This window comes from Notolepis coatsorum (assembly GCF_963971535.1).
Source record: "Notolepis coatsorum genome assembly, chromosome: 15".
Taxonomy (NCBI): Eukaryota; Metazoa; Chordata; class Actinopteri; order Aulopiformes; family Paralepididae; genus Notolepis; species Notolepis coatsorum.
The window spans coordinates 106,989,260-107,010,225 of NC_140179.1; positions in this window are offsets into that span (position 1 = coordinate 106,989,260).

A 20,966-nucleotide genomic window follows, 5' to 3' on the forward strand; every position below is an offset into this window, starting at 1 on the left:
ACGGTCAATCACTCCATTCTGATTGACAAGCTAAAAGCAATTGGTTTTGATAGTCTATCAGTGAACTGGATGCAATCCTACCTTGAGGGGAGGGAACAGATGGTGGAGGTAAACGGTACCCTATCCCCCCCCCTCACAGTGAGCTGTGGAGTTCCACAAGGAAGCATACTAGGACCGCTACTGTTCCTAATTTATGCAAATGACATGTCGTCAGCTTGTGACTGCAACTTGTTCCTGTTTGCGGACGACTCAGCCCTGCTGGTCTCTGACAAGAACAAGTTACAGGTTGAAAAAACCCTCAGCTCGGAACTAGGCAGAATCTGCATATGGCTCGCTGATAACAAACTATCATTACACATGGGCAAAACAGAGTCCATTCTCTTCGGTTCAAATAACAAACTCAGCAAGACCGACGGCTTCTCAGTTACAGTGGGTGACAATATTGTCACAAGGAAAGATGAAATTACCTACCTGGGGTCCATCCTAGAGGCTAATCTCTCCTGTGACAAAATGGCATCCAATGTAATAAAAAAAGTCAACCAACGAACTCGATTCTTGTACCGGATCTCCTCTCTGGTAAACAAGAACACCCTGAAGACTCTGGCAGGAGCACTCATTCAGGGGTACTACGACTATGCTTGCACCTCATGGTACCAAAGCACCTCAAAGGCGCTAAAAACAAAATTACAAACATCTCAAAACAAACTGGTCAGACTACTGCTTGACCTTACTCCTAGAACCCACCTCACCCCTGCCCACTTCGACAACCTAGGATGGCTTAGAGTAGACGACAGAGTACAACAACTTGCAATGGGCCTGGTCTACAAGATACACTACACGACCAAGGTACCCATGTACATGTCAAAATACTTCCCAAAGGTCAGTGAATACCACGATCACAACACCAGAGGGAGCTCCACAAATCATGTCAAACCCAGATTCGGCTCAAATAAGGGACTAAACACGTTTCGCAATTATGCCACATCAATGTGGAACGCCCTACCCAAAGCTGTAAAGGAATGTGGATCACTACCCACTTTCAAAACCTCTCTCAAGGGACACCTACGGGAGACTGCAATTCAACACTGGCCCCTGTAAATATCCTAACCCAATCATTCCAACCCCCTCCAATGTACAGTCACTTACCTAGTATGGTTTTGTCAATAGTTCAATGTACAATTGTGTTTGTTTGTACAGTGTCTCCTCCCCCCCCCCCCTCAATGTACAGTTTTGCTTGTTTATACAATGTGCCCCCCCCCCCCCCCCCCAACCACCTCCAATGTAAATTACCCAGTATGGTTGTCAATATCCCAATGTACCCAACCCCCCCCACCCAACCTCCAATGTACAGTTTCTACGTCAAATGTATATACTCCCTTTTCTTGACTCCTTCTGTATCACAAACAGTACTGTATTTGCAAATCTGGTATGTCATAAATGTATAGATGTAGCAGTACTGACTATCTGTATGTCATGTATGTCATATATGTCTATATGAATTGAAAATGGGGGACCCTGATGGAAACAAGACAAACGTCTTTCTCAGGTCTGCATCCCCTTAACAATTGTATGTATTGAGCCGTACTGTATTGTACCCATTCTGCAATCTGTTAAATAAAGTTTTCATTCATTCATTCAAAGAAACTCCCCCTGATTACCACGACCACAACATCAGAGCGAGTTAGCCGAACGTTAGCCACCAGCCACTTTTCCTCTGTGATGGTATAAAACTTCCGATTTGGATTTCTGTTTTTGTCATTAGTATAACGCGTAACACAGCAGCAGCATTGTGAAGGACTGAAGAAAAGTCTGCTTGATTGTCTTTAATTTGCCGCTTTAACTATCCGTTTCTCCACTAAATAGTGTACACAATGTACCAGGCGCCGCAGTTTCCCCCCACGCTGCAGTTGCGTAGCAATAACAGACAGGAAGTTGACTTCGAGAAAACTTGATTTAACAGATTGCAGAATGGGTACAATACAGTACGGCTCAATACACACAATTGTTAATGGGATGCAGACCAGAGAAAGACGTTTATAATATACAGTACTGTTACAAGACATTAGCATTAGCATAGCAGCTTAGCTTGTTAGCTGCTCCAGCAGCTATGGAAAAGTGGCAGAAACGCCCAACAGATCAGATGTGCGGTCAGTAGATTAATAAAAGCAGATGTTACTGTAACAAACGGAGAGGTCGACATGAACCTACCTTTTGTCGTATTTATGCTTAAGATAAATAATCGGGACAGTACGTTAACGTCTTTATTGCAGCGTCGGCATATCGAGTCATGTGTCTCTGGCGAATGCTAGTAGCACACTGACCACCAGGACCCCGTGTGTGGGGAACCCAACAGAAAGGTGCGCCAGCGCGCCTGTCGTAAAATGACATATTCAAGGCATGAATATTACATCCCCCTTCTTTTAAATACTTTATAAGATATTAACAGACTGCAAGTTACAAATATATTATGCATTACTCTGTAAGCCATTCTTTGTAAACATTAACCAGGTGTGTTAACAATATATCAGATAATATAATCAGGTAAGTATTAATAGGTATCAAATTTAAAAAATATATACTCTTGTTTCAAAGGTATTACAGTTAGTAAAACTGTGTTAAAGTTAGATGTTATGTATGATTGCAAGTAACTGTCTAACTGTGTCTAACTGTTTCCACAAGAGGGCGATATAGGCGGAGCTAGTAATGCTGCGCCAGGTACGAGGTATAAAAGGAGATGTTAACTCCCCCTCTGTCTCTTCCCATCTACTTCTCACTGAGAGAAGGTCTCATGTACTGTGTACTAAAGTGATAATAAACCACGCCGATTAATGGCTCAAGAGAGAAACCTTGTCGTCATGACCAAGTTATTGTCGCCCCATAAGTGACTCTGTCAACAGTGTGCACCTCTTATTCATGAAACAGCCTGCTTGAATATTGGAACATTTCAACAAGTGAATAAGGTAAGTAATCAAAGCTTAAAATATACTCTGTCTCAGAGGTAGTACAGTGCTTAGCGTATGCAAATCTTATTCACAGAACAACCTGCTTGAATATTGGAACATTTCAACAAGGTGAACAATGTAAGTAAGTCAGCCATTTAAATAAACATTAGTAAGTCAGACAAGCAGATAAGCAGACAGACAAACAGACAGCAGCAGCAGCATAGATAGACAGACAGACAAGCAGAAAGACAGACAGACAGACAGACAAGCAGACAGACAAGCAGAAAGACAGACAGAAGTAGTAGCAGCAGCATAGATACAGACAGACAAACAGACAGACAGACAGACAGACAGACAGACAGACAGACAGACAGACAGACAGACAGACAGACAGACAGACAGACAGACAGACAGACAGACAGACAGTGACCAGCTAGGGGTGTCAAACTCATTTTCACAGAGGGCCACATCAGCATTATGGTTGCCCTCAAAGGGCCAAAGACAGTATAAATGTTAATGTAATGTAAAATAAATGTAGCTACACATTTACATATTGTTAAACATGTTGTTTCTGTATTTATTACTTATTCAAGTTATACATATTGCATATGCATTTGCATAAATGTAAAAATATATGTTAGCTTGTTATTTTAACAAATAATTTTAGTTTATCAGAACCCCATATTACTCCATCAATCAATGATCAAACCATTCAAGTAAATAACAAAGAAGAATATCATCAAATACAAGCTATGACATTAAGTTTGTTCAAAACCTTTTTGTCACAGTCAAGAGGGGCAGAACTAACAACTGTGAGCTGCAAAGAACACGTGGGACAGATGTAGCAGATGTTACAAAAACTAATGGCTGCACACAACCTTGCAGAGGCCATACATCCAACTAATGGAAGATAGTTTAATTAACTTTAATTAACAGATTGCAGAATGGGTACAGTACAGTACAGCTCAATACACACAATTGCTAAGGGGATGCAGACCAGAGAAAGACTTTCGACTTGTTTACATCAGGGTCCCCCATTTTCAATTCGTAATGAAATTGCTATTATGTGTCTGCATGAACACACAACTGTAACTGTACTCAAAAATAACAAAATAAGGGTTGTCTCAGTTCACAACTATATTGGTCAAGTTTTGGGTGGGACTTGTTTGCGTCCCTACAGCTTCTTATTCAATTGAGCGAGATGCTCGGTTATGTCACACAGCCAGTTTGCATCTGACAGTTCAGACAATAATTCTTCAACCCTTTGTTACCTATTCCGCCTGGATCTTTTTTGTATTTTGGGCTGTAAAATTGTCAAAGAATGTCTGAGGAGTAAGTGCTTTTGGCTTTTTTCCTTTGTTACCTCAGATGTTCAACATACATGTATGTGTAAGAATGTGTAATAACTAAGGCTGTCAAAGTTAAAGCTTTATTAACGCATTAACCCACAATTATTTTAACACTGCTATTTTTAACCCAATATTAATGTAAACATTTTTTTATTTTTTTACCTGAGCTCTTGGGGGGCCACATCAAATGACGTGGCGGGCCGCATTTGGCCCGCGGGCCGTGAGTTTGACACCTATGAGCTAGGGTCTGAGTTACACTGTAATGCCTCCTCTAGTGTCAGTTAGTGTCTAATACCATAATATATACTTCAGTGAGAGAAATATTCACCTAAAAGATTATGGGTTTACAAATGTATAATTTCAGGAACAGTGGTTGATCTAATTCAGCTCAAAGTTGCAAGATGAGCCATTTCCTAGACCAGGATGCTGAGAGAAAACTTCTGAATAAAATATTAATATAACACATCAACATTTTGGGAAATACACTTATTTGCCATCTTCCCCAGAGTCAGACAAGGAGATTGATATCAGTTACATCTCTGTGTGTAGTAGCCCAAGAGAGAGGTACAGGTGCATGCTAGCCTAGCTTAGCACAATGACTGGAAGCAGTAGGGAGCAGCTAGCCTAGCTCAATCAAAAGTGAAGAAATCCAACTTCCAAAACTGACACAGAGATGAGATCCATATATTATTGTCTGACTCTGAGGAAGATGGCAAATAAGTGTATTTCCCAAAATATTGGAGTATTACTTTAAATACTGATCTTCAATTATATTGTAGGATAACTTGGTCTGAATCTTATCAAAATCTCCTGCCGTGCCTACATCCTTATATCTGATGGTCCTCATTTGTCAACTGGTGGTAGAGTGAAGGTTAGGCTTAATTACTTTACTGGTTTTAACCTGCTGAAGATGGAGTTGTAATATTCATGCTTTGAATATATCATTTTACGACAGGCGCGCCAGGCGCACCTTCCTATTATGTATACCTGACAAGGGGTCCTGACAGTCAGTTGGCTGCCAGCCGTGGATGGAGTTACACTCATGCTTAATGAATGCTTACCTTTGAATAAATCTCTAAATGCAATCTCCTCGTCCTGAAGATTATTCTCTATAAATCGAATACGACATGGTGTCAGAAGCAGGATGAACATGGATATCAACGGAGTCCCGTCGCCACGGATGAATTGGGATTCTCTGGACTTACCGGAAGAATGGAAGAAGTTCAGGCAGCACGCAGAGCTAATGTTTTCGGGCCCACTCAAGAAGAAAGGAGAGGACGAGAAATGTAGCTACCTGCTACTGTGGAGCGGAGAAAAAGGGAGAGACATTCACAACACATGGACTCTCAGTGCAGATGAAGCAAAGGTATTGAAGAGCTACTATGACAATTTCGAAGCATACGTACTTCCAAGGAGGAACACGATTTTCGCTAGGTACAAATTCCATGAAAAAACCCAGCAACCTAGCGAGTCATTTGAACAATTTGTCACTGCATTGAAACTACTCGTGAAGGACTGTGCATATGTGAACAATGATGAGATGGTTAGAGACCGCATAGTGTTTGGCATACACTCAGCAAAAGTAAGAGAGAAACTATTAAACGTTGGATCAGACTTGTCATTAGACAAAGCGGTAGATATAGCTAGAGCCCACGAGCTAGCACAATCACAGATAAAGAGCTTTACTGGCGCCACGAGCAGCTCGTGCACGAGGTGCACAGACATGAACAGAAGTATAGCGCACAGAGATACCGCCCCAAAACAGAGTGGACAGAGAGAGCGAACAGAGCGAGCGACACAGACACACGTAAGAACTGTGGATACTGTGGGGGTAGAGCTCACAAGGAAGGAGATAACTGTGTAGCTAGGGGGAAACAATGCACGAAGTGTGGAAAATGGAACCACTTTGCCAAAGTCTGCAGGGCCGGTAGTTTCCAGAAAAAGTCAGTACACGAGATTAGCATGCGCTCTGAGTCAGGAGAAGAGTCAGACGAACTGTATGTAGACACCGTGACAGACAGACGGTTTGATGCAACAGAACAAGCGTTCGCAGACATACAAGTAGGAAAACAGGGCACAGAGCTTAAATTTAAGATAGACACAGGTGCACAAGTAAATGTAATTCCTTTGAGAGAGTATCACAGTTTACAAGATAAACGCAAAATACAGCCTACTTCACGCAGACTGACAGGATATGGTGGAGAGAAGCTAGTGGTAAAGGGCACATGCACGTTAAAGTGTAAATACAAAGAGCGTGACATGTTGTTAGACTTTTACATAGTAGACACTCAGGCACCCCCAGTTCTAGGTTTACAGACATGCCTGAATATGGACCTCATTAAACTAGTGTTGTCAGTAAATGCATACACAGATAAACAGACCATCATGGAAGAATACCACGACGTGTTTAAAGGGATAGGACTATTCCCAGGAGAGTGTCACATCCATATAGACCCAGACGCCACGCCAGTAGTCTGCCCACTGAGAAGGACACCGATCGCCCTGCGTGGCCGACTAAAGAAGGAGCTACAGAGTATGGAAGACACACAGATCATCGCTAGAGTCATCGAACCAACGGAGTGGGTCAGTGCACTGGTCATTGTTGAGAAGCCACGCACAGGCAAGCTCAGACTATGTTTGGACCCTAAGGAGCTAAACAAGGCTATCAAGCGCCCGCACTACCCTCTGCAGACACTAGAGGACATCACACCCAGACTAACAGGCGCACGCTATTTCAGCGTACTGGATGCAAGGTCGGGATACTGGTCCATCAAGCTCTCCACAGAATCATCGAAGCTGACGACGTTCAACACACCGTTTGGACGATACAGATTCCTACGATTACCATTTGGGCTTGCTTCTGCCCAGGACGAGTTCCAACGGAAAATTGACGAGACATACGAGGGACTGAACGGAGTAGCAGCTATAGTAGACGACATCCTTGTATATGGCGCGACCAGAGAGGAACACGATAAGAACCTACATGCAATGTTGGTGAGATCACGGGAGAGAGGCGTTCGGCTCAACGCAGACAAGTGCACCATCGGAGCCACCGAAGTGAGCTACTTCGGGCACGTCCTTTCAGCTGACGGCATGAAGCCTGACCCAGGCAAGATAGCTGCCATCAAGGAGATGGAGGCGCCAAAGAGCCGTGCAGAACTGGAGACCGTGCTAGGTATGGTCAACTATCTGGCGAAGTTCGCCCCGAGCCTCTCCGAGATCAACGCACCCATGAGACAGCTGCTTAAACAATCGAATGAGTTCCTGTGGGACGCGCAGCACGACGCTGCATTCCAAAAGATGAAAGACATACTTACCAGTGAACCGGGGCCAGTCCTCATCTACTTTGACCCAGATAAGGAGCTCAGCTTGCAAGTGGACGCATCAAAGTATGGTCTGGGTGCTGTGCTGATGCAGGAAGGAAGGCCCATTAGCTACGCATCCAGATCACTCACGGACAGCGAGGTCAACTACGCACAAATCGAAAAGGAGATGTACGCAGTCCTTTATGGATTCAAACGCTTCCACCAATATGCCTACGGTCGCCATGTTATGGTGCAATCTGACCACAAGCCCCTGGAGTCGATCATGAAGAAGCCGATCGCCGCAGCCCCACCGCGGTTACAGAGGATGATACTGCAACTACACAAGTACAACTTCACGATCGTGCACCGCCCTGGGAAAGACATCCCAGTTGCCGACACGCTGTCCAGGAAATCACTCACCTCTCACGACGACGGTCTCAGTGAAGGGAACAGCTAAAGCTGCTCAGCCAGGCTATCCTGGAGGGATGGCCTGAGGAAAGAAAACAATGCCCCCAGAACATCACTGAATACTGGAATCACCGAGATGAACTATCCAAAACGAATGGAATCATTTTCAAAGGGGAGAAAATAGTCATCCCTACCAGCCTCAGAGGAGAGATGCTGATCAAGATCCATGCAGGCCACATGGGAATGGAAAAATGCAAACTGAGAGCACGAGACATCATGTTCTGGCCTGGAATGGGTAGACATATAGAGCAAGTCGTGGAGAAGTGCTCAATATGCCAAGAGCGCCGCCCATCAAACACCAAGGAGCCTATGATGCCTCATCGTATCCCAGACCGCCCCTGGCAGGTTGTAGGGACAGATCTCTTTAACTGGAACAACCAGGACTATGTTGTGACCGTCGACTATTACAGCAGATTCTTCGAACTAGACAGACTTCACAGCACCACATCGGCAGCTGTTGTCCACAAGCTAAAGGCAGCCTGTGCCAGGCATGGCGTCCCAGAGACCATAGTCTCAGACAACGGACCACAATACAAGTCTAAAGAGTTCGAGGCATTCGCCAAGTCGTGGGAGTTTACACACGTCACGTCAAGCCCACATTATCCGCAAAGCAACAGACTAGCGGAGAGAACTGTGAAGACGGCAAAATCACTCATGGACAAGGCTAAGGCAGACGGAAGAGACCCGTACCTAAGCCTCCTGGAGTATCGTAACACCCCAGTCGACAACTTCAAATCGCCGGCACAGCTGTTGATGAGCCGCAGGCTACGCTCAACCCTCCCGAGCACCAACCAACAGCTGCGGCCAGGGGTAGTAAGCCCCAAAGATGGACATGACAAGCGAGTGCAGAGACAACAGCACCAGAAGAAATACTATGACAGGTCAGCTAGACCACTGCCCCCACTACATTGTGGTGAATCTGTCAGGCTCCAAGAACATGGACGCTGGAGGCCAGCAGTAGTCATACAACCAGCCGACACTGCGCGGTCATACCACGTTCGCACCCAAGATGGACGCGAATACCGCCGCAACCGCAGGCACCTGAGGGACACAAAAGAGGAACACTTCCAGGACAGCGACGGTATGCCAAGTCCAGAGAGCGTCGATCAACCGCCGGAGACCAACGACCCTGAACTGTCAGAGGACTCAGAAGAGAACTCAGCTTCATACTACACCAGATACGGCCGAGCAGTGAAGCCACGGGGCATTTTAGACCTATAAATGTACAGGGTGCAGGCGGATCGCTGCCCTATTATAACACTGTTTACCCCATTAAAAAAAAAAAAAAAAAAAGGGGGTGGTGAAATGTAACAAAATATTAATGTATGCTGAAATGATGACTTACTATATGTGTTGAATCTATGACTTACTTACCTTGCTTACTTGCCGATATAGTCCCATTTTGTTAGCAAGTTAATTCTACAATTAAGAGCTGCATATGGTAAGAGTGGTGAGACACACGACCAAATAAGCCTTAAATACATACCTTATTCACAGCTGAAGTATTCAAATATTAAAGCAGACTTTCCAGAATAAGAGGGCACACAATACGAACTGTAATACCTTTGATACAAGAATCTTTTTATGTTTAACATATTAATCTTACCTGTTTACATTGCCTGGTCCTGACACAGGTAACGCACATTTATTGTTTACAAAGAAACTCTTACAGAGTATTGCACAACCTTTCTTTATTTCAATTTTGTTCATAGCTTATAAAGCTTTCTTTAAAAGAAGGAGGATGTAATATTCATGCTTTGAATATATCATTTTACGACAGGCGCGCCAGGCGCACCTTCCTATTATGTATACCTGACAAGGGGTCCTGATAGTCAGTTGGCTGCCAGCCGTGGATGGAGTTACACTCATGCTTAATGAATGCTTACCTTTGAATAAATCTCTAAATGCAATCTCCTCGTCCTGAAGATTATTCTCTATAAATCGAATACGACAGGAGTGATGGATTATTCTCTTCTCTTTCAGATTAACTCTCTTCTGTCTCCACATCAGTCAGTAGTGTGTTGGATATTGATTCTCATAATAAAATGTTTACTAAATAGCGTACTCACTGTAATTAATAATTGAGGCACATTTACTGTTTAGTGAAAAATGACTTAGAATTCAGGGGTAAAAGGTTTTGACTGTGTGCAATGAGAACGTTTATAGATCTGGCTAATATTTTCATACTAAGGTTAAAAATGAATAGAACAGTCATCAAACTGTAAGTATAAGTCTGTGCTTTAAATAAATAAGCAATGACTCCTAGTCCAACTGTATAACTGTGACATCATGGTTAATTAGTCACACAGGGTCTTGAATATTGTGATTCAATAGTTACAAGTATTTCTGAACACACCACTGATAATAGCTTAAACATATGTGCTAGCCTATATGATATACTTGACTAGGACATTCTGGACCATTCCAATTTTAGAATATGAGGAGTGGTTTGTTTACGTCACCTGCAGTGAGGCTGCCACCCAGTGGAGACTTGTGGTAATGACAGGAACATTCCTGAAGACACTCAAACTCTCAGAGGCAGAATATAAAAGCTGAGACAGTCCCACTGCTGAGACACAACACAACACAAGCAACACTGAACACACTCCAGCCTTCCATCACAACAAGAGGACTCAACAGTCAGTGAAGATGGTGTGCTACTGTGGAGTCCAGCCTTCTCTCAGCCCCTTCATGGACTTCTATTGGCCTGTGAGCAGTCTCTGGCCAGAGGTCTCACCTCTTCCCTGCCAGGGTGATAGACTGCAGAGAAACATGCAGACGCTCCACAGCAGTCTGGAGTTTTTGGACAAACTTCAACAGAAGATCTTGGAGGAGGTGGAGTGTGTCCCAGCCTCTGTGGCCATCCAGCCAGTCTCCTACAAGCTGGAGAAAGAGGGAGAGAGCTTTGCCCTGACCCTGGACACTAAAGACTTGGTTGGTGTCTGGTTAGTGCAGCAAATCTACATGGTTAAACTTCTACTTTATCCAAACAATGACATCATTTTCTTTTTATGATTGTATTTGATCAATAAATGTTCTGGAAATGTACCTATTTCCTTTTCTTTTACTAATGTCGCACATAATCCTCTAACAAAACAAAATAGCTTATGGGACTCCAACATCCCAGATTTGTCAGACTGTAAGCCTTTCCAATTAGTGGTGATGTCACAGATGTTATGCAGGTGGACTAGTCATGGCCTTACATCAGATATAAGGATGTAGGCACGGCAGAAGTCATTTGATCAACTGAATATTGACACTTCGTTCCATTGGCGTGACCAAGGTAGTGTCATAACAAACTTTTTCCACGTCTTTACATTACGAGCATTTGTTTTCTGGCCTATGGTATTTTCACCCAAACTCATACTATGTGGTTCCAGCTAACAGGGGTTGTGCTTATAGGGACTGATACCTTCACATTTCACTGAGCTGTAATGCTTCTGAGATCCAAATGTTCTCTCAACTGTGGCCGTGGACGTTTGATTTAAAACATGGCAAGAGTAATCAACCGGAGGGACAGTTGTTGGAAAGCTAAAGAAATTGACAATGATGTCAGAAATAAATCCCACTGGGAACAGATGTATCAGGAGATAAGTTCCCTTTGGAGGTACAGATACAGACGACACCGGCAACCAATATGGATGTCAACTCAGTTATTAAAATATCGCAACCCTTTTAGTTTATTTTATTTGTAAATTTGATTTGATTATTTTCATTGTTTGCCCCCCCACCAACTACATTTGTTAACTCTTTCTGGGAGGTACGACGACGCTACCTGAAGACCAGCTGTAACTACCCCTGTTTATGCTTGCCCTAACCTTCTGTTTCTTGTGCCCCAGGACTTCGCTCCAGCGTCCTTCCACCCTGACGTCTCAAGCTCCAGCGTCCTTCCACCCTGACATCTCGAGCCCCAGCGTCCTTCCTCCCTGACGTCTCGAGCCCCGCAAAGAGGACTCCTGCTCGCTCTCAAGTGCAAGACCTGTGTCCTCTCTCTCTTGCTGCCGACAGCTGCACTGGAGTGCACCTGCTCTCATTCTTCTCCCCCCCAAGAACATTATAACCTCCGTGTTGTTCACATTCCTGTTTCACATTCCTGTTATACTCTGCTTGGTTGGGAAGAATAATTAAAGAACCCTAAACCGCTCCATTCTCTCCTCCTGTGTTTTGCTATTGGACTCCGCAAGAACCCCCCATCCTTACACACGGGTCTTTTACGGGTCTTTCATGGGTCTTTCAAATAATTGGTTGTTGAAGGTCACACAGAATAGTAACTTGAATGGTAATGTCTCTTTATTTATCAATGCAAGATCACACAACACAAAGAGAGAGAACAATCATAAAGGTTATATATTATGATACAGTAGGAGGCAAATGTCCTCTTGAAGTAAACAGAGATATTGTTGACATCAATCTCATCCACAGCTGGCTCTGTTGCCTCCTCTCCCTTTCTGTGGAGAAATCCAAATATTTGATATTAATAATCACGCAGTGCTTTAATGAATATTGAATATTGTAGCAGCCAATGGGATCATGGACTCTGATGATACTGACAGGCATGCAGTGGCAGGTAACATACTGTACTAAGAATACACTGTTTGTTCACTATGTGTGTGAGGCACATTTGGCAATAAGGTCCTGGATCGTGCTACATTCTATTCTGTAGGGGTGGGGGGGGGGGGATTTGATAGTGATATTTTGCATGCCGATATTATATCGATACACTGATGGCAAGTATCAATCCCATTGTGCTGCAATAAGAATTATTGGAGTGAGGTGAACAGACGAACAACCTTACTGTATCATATTAGATCAAACAAATGTATATTTTCTTTGTTGAATTTGCAGTTGAAAAAAGGTAAAACATCGTGATATTACAGTATCATGACTAGTATTGTGATTGTGATGATTCCCACCCCTACTATTCTGCATTATTGTTCTTCTAAATGCAGTGCATGCATACACAATGGAGTTGAATGTTATTGTTGCACAATGTCTATTTAGTTTGGAAGGCTAAGGAAGTGGGAGACAGAGTATAGGCAGAAACACAGACACAACGTTCTGACAGGACTCCATGCCAGCCCAGCAGGGCTGTACTTATGGTTCCAGATATCTTAATCACTACACCCTAATTAGTATACATTATAGTATTAGTTTTCTTGAAGCTAAGGACAAAATATGCATCTGACATTAGACATGGTCTGTGTGTACTTGTGGCTACACTGGTCACACTTACAGCATTTGTAGAGCTTGTTGAGCTTGAGAATGTTGAGGTCAGACAAGCTCCTCCTCTGTCCAATGGGAACAGTGGCGTCAGGGATGGGCGTTATGGTTTCCTCTCTGTGCTTGTTGCAGGCACGCGGGAACTATAAAACGGCAGGGGGTGCTGGGGGGTCGCCAGATGAAAATTTTTTTTTGTTTTGTTTTTTTTGCGGTCAGGCCACTGAACTTAGAAGCAGGCCAGGCCAGTGTTTCTATTTGCACCAGCGCAATAGTTAGATAACCTAGGTGGGGAACAACCAGGAGATCACTGCAACTCACACAAGTTGGAGAACTATCTCTCTCTCTCTCTTGCTCTCACACACACACAAAGGGAGCCGCATGTGATTGGTGGAGGCGGGATCCTTACGAAAAACTGCTAATCATTGACACATGCTAGCCTGTAATAATCCCCCCCAGACAAATGTACTTTGCATTTGATATATTGCAAATATATGCCATCACACACACTGGCATTTAAAGGGTTAGAATTATAAAATGAATATGTGGCGTTATGATCAGGGCTGAAGTTGAATAAAATATTGTATTTATCAATTACAAAAAACTGAAAATCCATAAAAATCTGTGTTGTTGCTAATCATACATATGCTAGCCTGTTTTTTAACAATAAGTTGTGAAGCCATCACAAACACTGGCATTTAAAGGGTACAAATAAAAAAAATGCCTGCACCAGAATGCAGGAAATTAAGTCTTTGTAACAAAAAAAATCCTGGTGGGGGACCCCCAGACCCCCTGCTTAAAAAGTGGCCTGACTGGGGCTATATTTCCTGGCCTGAATGATTTCCCCAGTCCGGCCCTGGTTAAAAGCCTCCAATGCTTATTAGTGTGTGTGCGTTTGAACGTTTGCATGTTTCAACCATACATTTCCATTAATTTTTTTTTTACCTCCTATAATAGTGGGGGTCGCGGCTCTCTGACACCATTTTTTTTGGGTCGCGGCCTGAAAAGTTTGGGAACCCCTGGTCTAGCCTGTACCCCCCAGACATGTTGCTGGCCCCGTCAAAACAGTATCCTATCAGCCTCTCCATGGGCAGGTCGAGGCGTAAAAGTATTTTATACACAAAAACAGCGTCTCGGCTGTTGTGTCTGGGCCGGGCATTGTAAAAACCCCAAAAGAAGTTCTGAGCTTCCAAGTTGTCATCGGCGAACTGTATATTACACGAGAATTGTTCTTTTCCAGTGAGTGACATCAGTGGTTCCGTCAGCGCTCAAGCCAAAGATTGGGCTTTTGGATGCTTTGCCTCTAATTTGTCGCTGAATATCATGGGCAAGCAGCTGTAAGATTTTGTTTTGGATGTTGTTGGACATCCAGTTGTCTCTCTTTTGGAGCCAATTCTTCAACTCGGGATCAGACTCGGTGCGCACTCTTTCCATCATGAGCTGCCATAACACCCCATCCCTATTTGCATCACCCCTCAGTGGAAGCCCCTGGCGCCCGAGGGGGGGTATAGGGGAACAGACTCAGTTAACTCTTCAATACCTGATGCTGAGGCTGAACCTGTCGTCTCTGTCTCTCTCTGACGTTTATCAGATTTAGTGGGACTGTCACTGGGACCGGCGGGACGTTTCGAAAATAAATCTGATATTTTTCTTTTCTGCGAGTGAGACATTCTGTGCTAGCAAAGTCTGACTACTAGCTCAAATCGACTGACTGCGCAAGCACTGTATCACAGTAGCTCAGTGGTTCGTGGCGCATGGGAAGGGCGGGAGACGGGAGGTGAATACAATTAGTTGTTTCACCTGTCATTCAATCAGTCTGTGACAGTCTGTCATCACTCGAAAATCTACTCGGTTTTACACGTATGATTGTGTACATACAGTAGTGTAATGAATGAATGAAAACTTTATTTAACAGATTGGAGAATGGCTACAATACAGTACGGCTCAATACACACAATATTAAAATGGTGACGTGCTTTGAGCAGGATAAACTTATAATATACAGTGTTACAGTTATACAGTTACAGTATATACAAATATATAAATACTGTCATAAAAAAAAAAAAAATGCAATAATTGAGAGGGGGTGCTTCAGCCCCCCCGCACCCCCCCTTCCTGCGTCCCTGGCTTGTTGGTGAAGGCCGTCCTGCAGAGATGGAGACTAAGATGATTGGAGAAGAACAGGCATTCCTTTCTCATGTGAATTGAGATTGAGAAACATGTAGATCAGTGGTTCCAAAACTGTGGTGCGCGCACCCCTTGTGGTGCGCGAGCGCCCTCTAGGTGGTGCGTGACATGAAAAGGCTAATGGTGGTCAAAAAATCGTCGGTCTCCCCCTGCCCACACTGGATGACATCTTCAGAACGCGCTGCCTCCGCAGAGGAAATGAAACGCACCCCTCTCACCACCTCTTCTCCCTGTTGCCATCTGGGAGGCGATACAGGGCCTTCAAAGCCCCCCCTCTCACCACCTCTTCTCCCTGTTGCCATCTGGGAGGCGATACAGGGCCTTCAAAGCCCCCCCTCTCACCACCTCTTCTCCCTGTTACCATCTGGGAGGCGATACAGGGCCTTCAAAGCCCCCCCCCCTCTCACCACCTCTTCTCCCTGTTGCCATCTGGGAGGAGATACAGGGCCTTCAAAGCCCCCCCCCTCTCACCACCTCTTCTCCCTGTTGCCATCTGGGAGGCGATACAGGGCCTTCAAAGCCCCCCCCCCCTCTCACCACCTCTTCTCCCTGTTGCCATCTGGGAGGATATACAGGGCCTTCATCTGGGAGGCGATACAGGGCCTTCATCTGGGAGGAGATACAGGGCCTTCATCTGGGAGGAGATACAGGGCCTTCATCTGGGAGGCGATACAGGGCCTTCATCTGGGAGGAGATACAGGGCCTTCATCTGGGAGGAGATACAGGGCCTTCATCTGGGAGGAGATACAGGGCCTTCATCTGGGAGGAGATACAGGGCCTTCATCTGGGAGGAGATACAGGGCCTTCAACTGGGAGGAGATACAGGGCCTTCATCTGGGAGGAGATACAGGGCCTTCATCTGGGAGGAGATACAGGGCCTTCATCTGGGAGGAGATACAGGGCCTTCATCTGGGAGGAGATACAGGGCCTTCATCTGGGAGGCGATACCGGGCCTTCATCTGGGAGGAGATACAGGGCCTTCATCTGGGAGGAGATACAGGGCCTTCAACTGGGAGGCGATACAGGGCCTTCATCTGGGAGGCGATACAGGGCCTTCATCTGGGAGGAGATACAGGGCCTTCATCTGGGAGGCGATACAGGGCCTTCATCTGGAAGGAGATACAGGGCCTTCAAAGCCTCACCTCCAGGCTGCAGAACAGCTTCTTCCCGAGAGCCATCACTGAACTGAACAATCACACCCCCCCCCTCCATATTGCCACCACATCTACATCTACCTCACTATATGACAGATGTTAGGACATCTGCAATAATGCAATAATGGTATTCATTAATGTGCATTTTTTCTCGCCGATGTGCAATCTTTTTTTTCCACTATGATGCTTTGTATTGTATTGTAGTGCATAATGTAGCAGAGGGTCTGAGTGGGTACATGTGTGGTGTGTCAGAGTGTGGGTACAACACATGCATGTATGGTAGTGTGTCTATGGGTACATCATGGATGTGTTGTGTGGTAGAGTGGGTACAACACATGTATGTATGGTAGTGTGTCTATAGGTACATCATGGATGTGTTGTGTGGTAGAGTGGGTACAACACATGTATGTAGGTAGTGTGTCTATAGGTACATCATGGATGTGTTGTGTGGTAGAGTGGGTACAACACATGTATGTATGGTAGTGTGTCTATGGGTACATCATGGATGTGTTGTGTGGTAGAGTGGGTACAACACATGTATGTATGGTAGTGTGTCTATGGGTACATCATGGATGTGTTGTGTGGTAGAGTGGGTACAACACATGTATGTATGGTAAGATAAGATAAGATAAGATATTCCTTTATTGATCCCCTTGGGGAAATTCAGGCATCATAGCAGCATGGGGGGGAGGGGGGGAGGGGTACAGGTAGTAAAACAACACAGTATACAGGTAGTAAAAGACAACACAGGCAGTGTAAACAATTTGATCAATATGGTCAATATAATTTACTATCTGACTAGCTGAGGAATATTCACATTATTCACAGTGTCACATGAGGTGCAGTATGCAAGAGGTAGTGTTATAATAATTTACTATCTACTGAGTATACATTAATCAAAGTACCAGGGTAGTCTACTTTGTCCCCCTTGGGTTCCTATAAGTCCCAGGTCAATGTCTGGTAGCAGTCGCTGTCGCTGCCCCCTGTTGTGGGGCCTGGAGGCTGCTAGTCGCTGCCCACTGTTGTGGAGCCTGATGGCCGCTGGTATGAAGGACTGTCCGAGGCGGTTAGTTGAGTGTCGGGGGGGGATGAGTCTGTGGCTGAACGAGCTTCTCATCTTGACTAGCTCGTCGTAGAGGGGGTGGTAGGGGTTCTCCATGATGGCATCCAGCTTCCTTATCATCCCCCTCTCTACCATCACCTCAAGTCTAGGTAGCTCGACTCCCACCACGGAGCTAGCCTTCCTCACCAGCTTGTTGAGCTTGTTGGTGTCCCTTGAGTTGATGTAGCCTCCCCAGCATGCCACAGCATAGAAGAGGATGCTGGCCACAACAGACTGGTAAAAAGACTGCAGCAGTTTGTTGCACACATTGAAGGACCTGAGTCTCCTCAGGAAGAACAGCCTGCTCTGTCCCTTCCTGTAGAGGGCCTCTGTGTTGTCCGACCAGTCCAGTTTATTGTTCAGGTGTACCCCAAGGAACTTGTATGAGTCCACCATCTCCACATCCACCCCTCGGATGGAGATGGGAATCGGGGGGGGCCTCTTCTTGCCCCTCCGGAAGTCCACCACCAGCTCCTTGGTCTTACTGGTGTTGAGTTGGAGGTGGTTGCTGTCGCTCCACCCCACGAAGCTCTCCACCAGGGCTCTGTACTCCTCCTCATCATCGTCGGTGATGTAGCTTACGATGGAGGAGTCGTCTGAGAACTTCTGCAGGTGGCACCCGCTGGAGTTGCGGCAGAAGTCTGAGGTGTAGAGGGTGAAGAGGAAGGGTGACAGCACAGTTCCCTGGGGGGCGCCGGTGTTGCTCACCAGTACGTCAGACTGACTATCCTTTAGTCTGACGTACTGTGGCCTCTCAGTGAGGTAGTCCTTGATCCAGGCCACCAAGCCGTGCTCCAGCTGCATCGCAGAGAGCTTCTCCGCTAGCAGTGACGGCTGGATGGTGTTGAAGGCGCTGGAGAAATCAAAGAACATGATCCTCACTGAGCTGCGCGGCTTCTCCAGGTGCGTGTACGCTCTGTGGAGCATGTAGATGATGGCATCCTCCACCCCGATGTTTGCCTGGTATGCAAACTGCAGGGGGTCGAGGGAGTCACGCACCAGGGGCTTGAGGTGTTGCAGGACCAGTCTCTCAAACGTCTTCATGACGTGTGACGTCAGAGCGACTGGCCTGTAGTCGTTGGGGGTGCTGGGACGTCCCTTCTTGGGCACCGGGACAATGCAGGAGGTCTTCCAGAGCTGGGGCACCCTCTCCAGCCTCAGGGAGAGGTTGAAAAGATGCTGGAGCGGTGCTGCCAGCTGCTCTGCACATACCTTGAGCACCCTGGGATTGGTGTTGTCCGGTCCTCTGGCCTTGTTTACATTAATTTTGGAGAGCTGCCTACTGACCTGACTGGTTGTGATCGTCAGGGTTGGGGGTGGTGGGCAGTCTGCTGGTGTTGGGGGTGGGGTGCCGTTGCTGATGGGTGTGGGGGGTGGGGGGGCTGCTTTGTAGGTGTGATCTGGTGCTGGTGTCGATGGGTGGGGGGAGGGGTGTGGGGAGGCCACTCTGGTCAAAGCGGTTGAAAAACGAGTTGAACTCGTTTGCACGCTCTGGAGGGCCCTCCACAGCTGTGCCCTCCACAGCTGTGCCCTGCTGTTTGAAACCAGTGATCTTCCTGACCCCCGCCCACACCTCCCTGGTGTTGTTGGCCTGTAGTCTGCCCTCCAGCCTGTCCTTGTAGCTGACCTTGGCTGCCCTTAGCTCTTTTTTGAGCTCCCTTTGGACAGCCCTGGCCTGCTCAGTGTCCCCTGCCATGAAGGCCCTCTTTTTCCTGTTTAGCAGGTGTTTAATGTCCTTGCTAATCCAGGGTTTATTGTTTGAGAAGCAGCGTACCCTCTTTGTGGGTACGATGCTCTCCTCACAGAACCTGATGTAGTCTGTGATGCAGTGGGATAGTCCATCAATGTCATCACCGTAAGCCCTCTCAAACATATCCCAGTCTGTCGACCTGAAACACTCCTGTAGCTCCTCCTCGACGTCGTCAGACCACTGTGGGACAGACATGGTGGTCGGAGGCTGTCTCTTAATGAGAGGCGTGTATGTGGATACAAGCCTCACAAGGTTGTGGTCTGACTGGCCGAGGGGGGGCAGGTGTAGTGTGTCTATAGGTACATCATGGATGTGTTGTGTGGTAGAGTGGGTACAACACATGTATGTATGGTAGTGTGTCTATGGGTACATCATGGATGTGTTGTGTGGTAGAGTGGGTACAGTATGTAGGTATCGTTATTTTAGGTGCTGCACCAACCAATCTCGTTGCACTGTATTGTGCAATGACAATACATCTTTCTACTTCTACTTCTACTACTTCACTCCCCATTTTGAGTGACATCCGGGGTTTTTTACTCTAAACCGTTGGGATTTTGACGTAGAAAGGTAGTTGATGTGAAATTATACTTATTTTTGAATATATATATCAAATTTCATGAGTATTCATCTATATTTAGTAATCTAATGACTATTAATATGAACATATGTACCAGTAAGAAGTGGGAATCTTGTTTTGGGCGACAGTGTTTCCAAGTACGGGTAGCCTCTCTAATCGTTGTCTGTTAACTCCCTACTTGCCCCAAGATAACGTCAAATAGTTTGGCTATGTTGTTAGCCATATATCCAGTGTTATGTCCGACAAAATGGGGTAAAATGCATTGTAATCTTCAGCCTCTGGATGGGAGTTTTTTTGCACCCTTGAAGGCAGATTTCTCCGGGCTTGTGGGAGATCCGTCTGCAGTTAGCCACTCCTTCATGATTTCTAAGAAAGAGTTTTCTTTTTTTTTTTAAACTTTGACCAGACAGCTGGTTCTTTTTAGCGTTTATCGCTTTTTCTGGTCAAGCATGACCGACAGAAACAAGTTGAATGGGATATAGATCAGGGGAAGACACTCTGAGAAAATACGGCGAGTCCGGGAGTCGAACTCGTGTACCCCAGATCCGTGACGCGCACGGTTGTCCCCGACGCCGAAATAGCGCCGAGATACGCGGTGAGCTACTGGAGCTCCCCTAGAGAAAGAGTTTTCAAGGGTGTTCAGAGCCTCCTACCAGAGGCAGAAGCATCGGAGGGTGGTGGTGGTGGCTTCAGGAGGTGTGGCCTCAACCCTCTGGCTATTGATTGGTCGTGGGTCACGGCACAGGACCCCTGCCCCTCCATCTCCTGGTGCCAACCCTGCTGTTAGGGTTTGTACACCTTTTCCAAAGCAAAATGCAAGCACTTTTCAAGCATTTTCAAGGTGCCTTTTCAAGATTTTCCAGCATCTTATGCGGCTGTGGTCAATTAAATATTTACTCAAAATGATTATTTCAC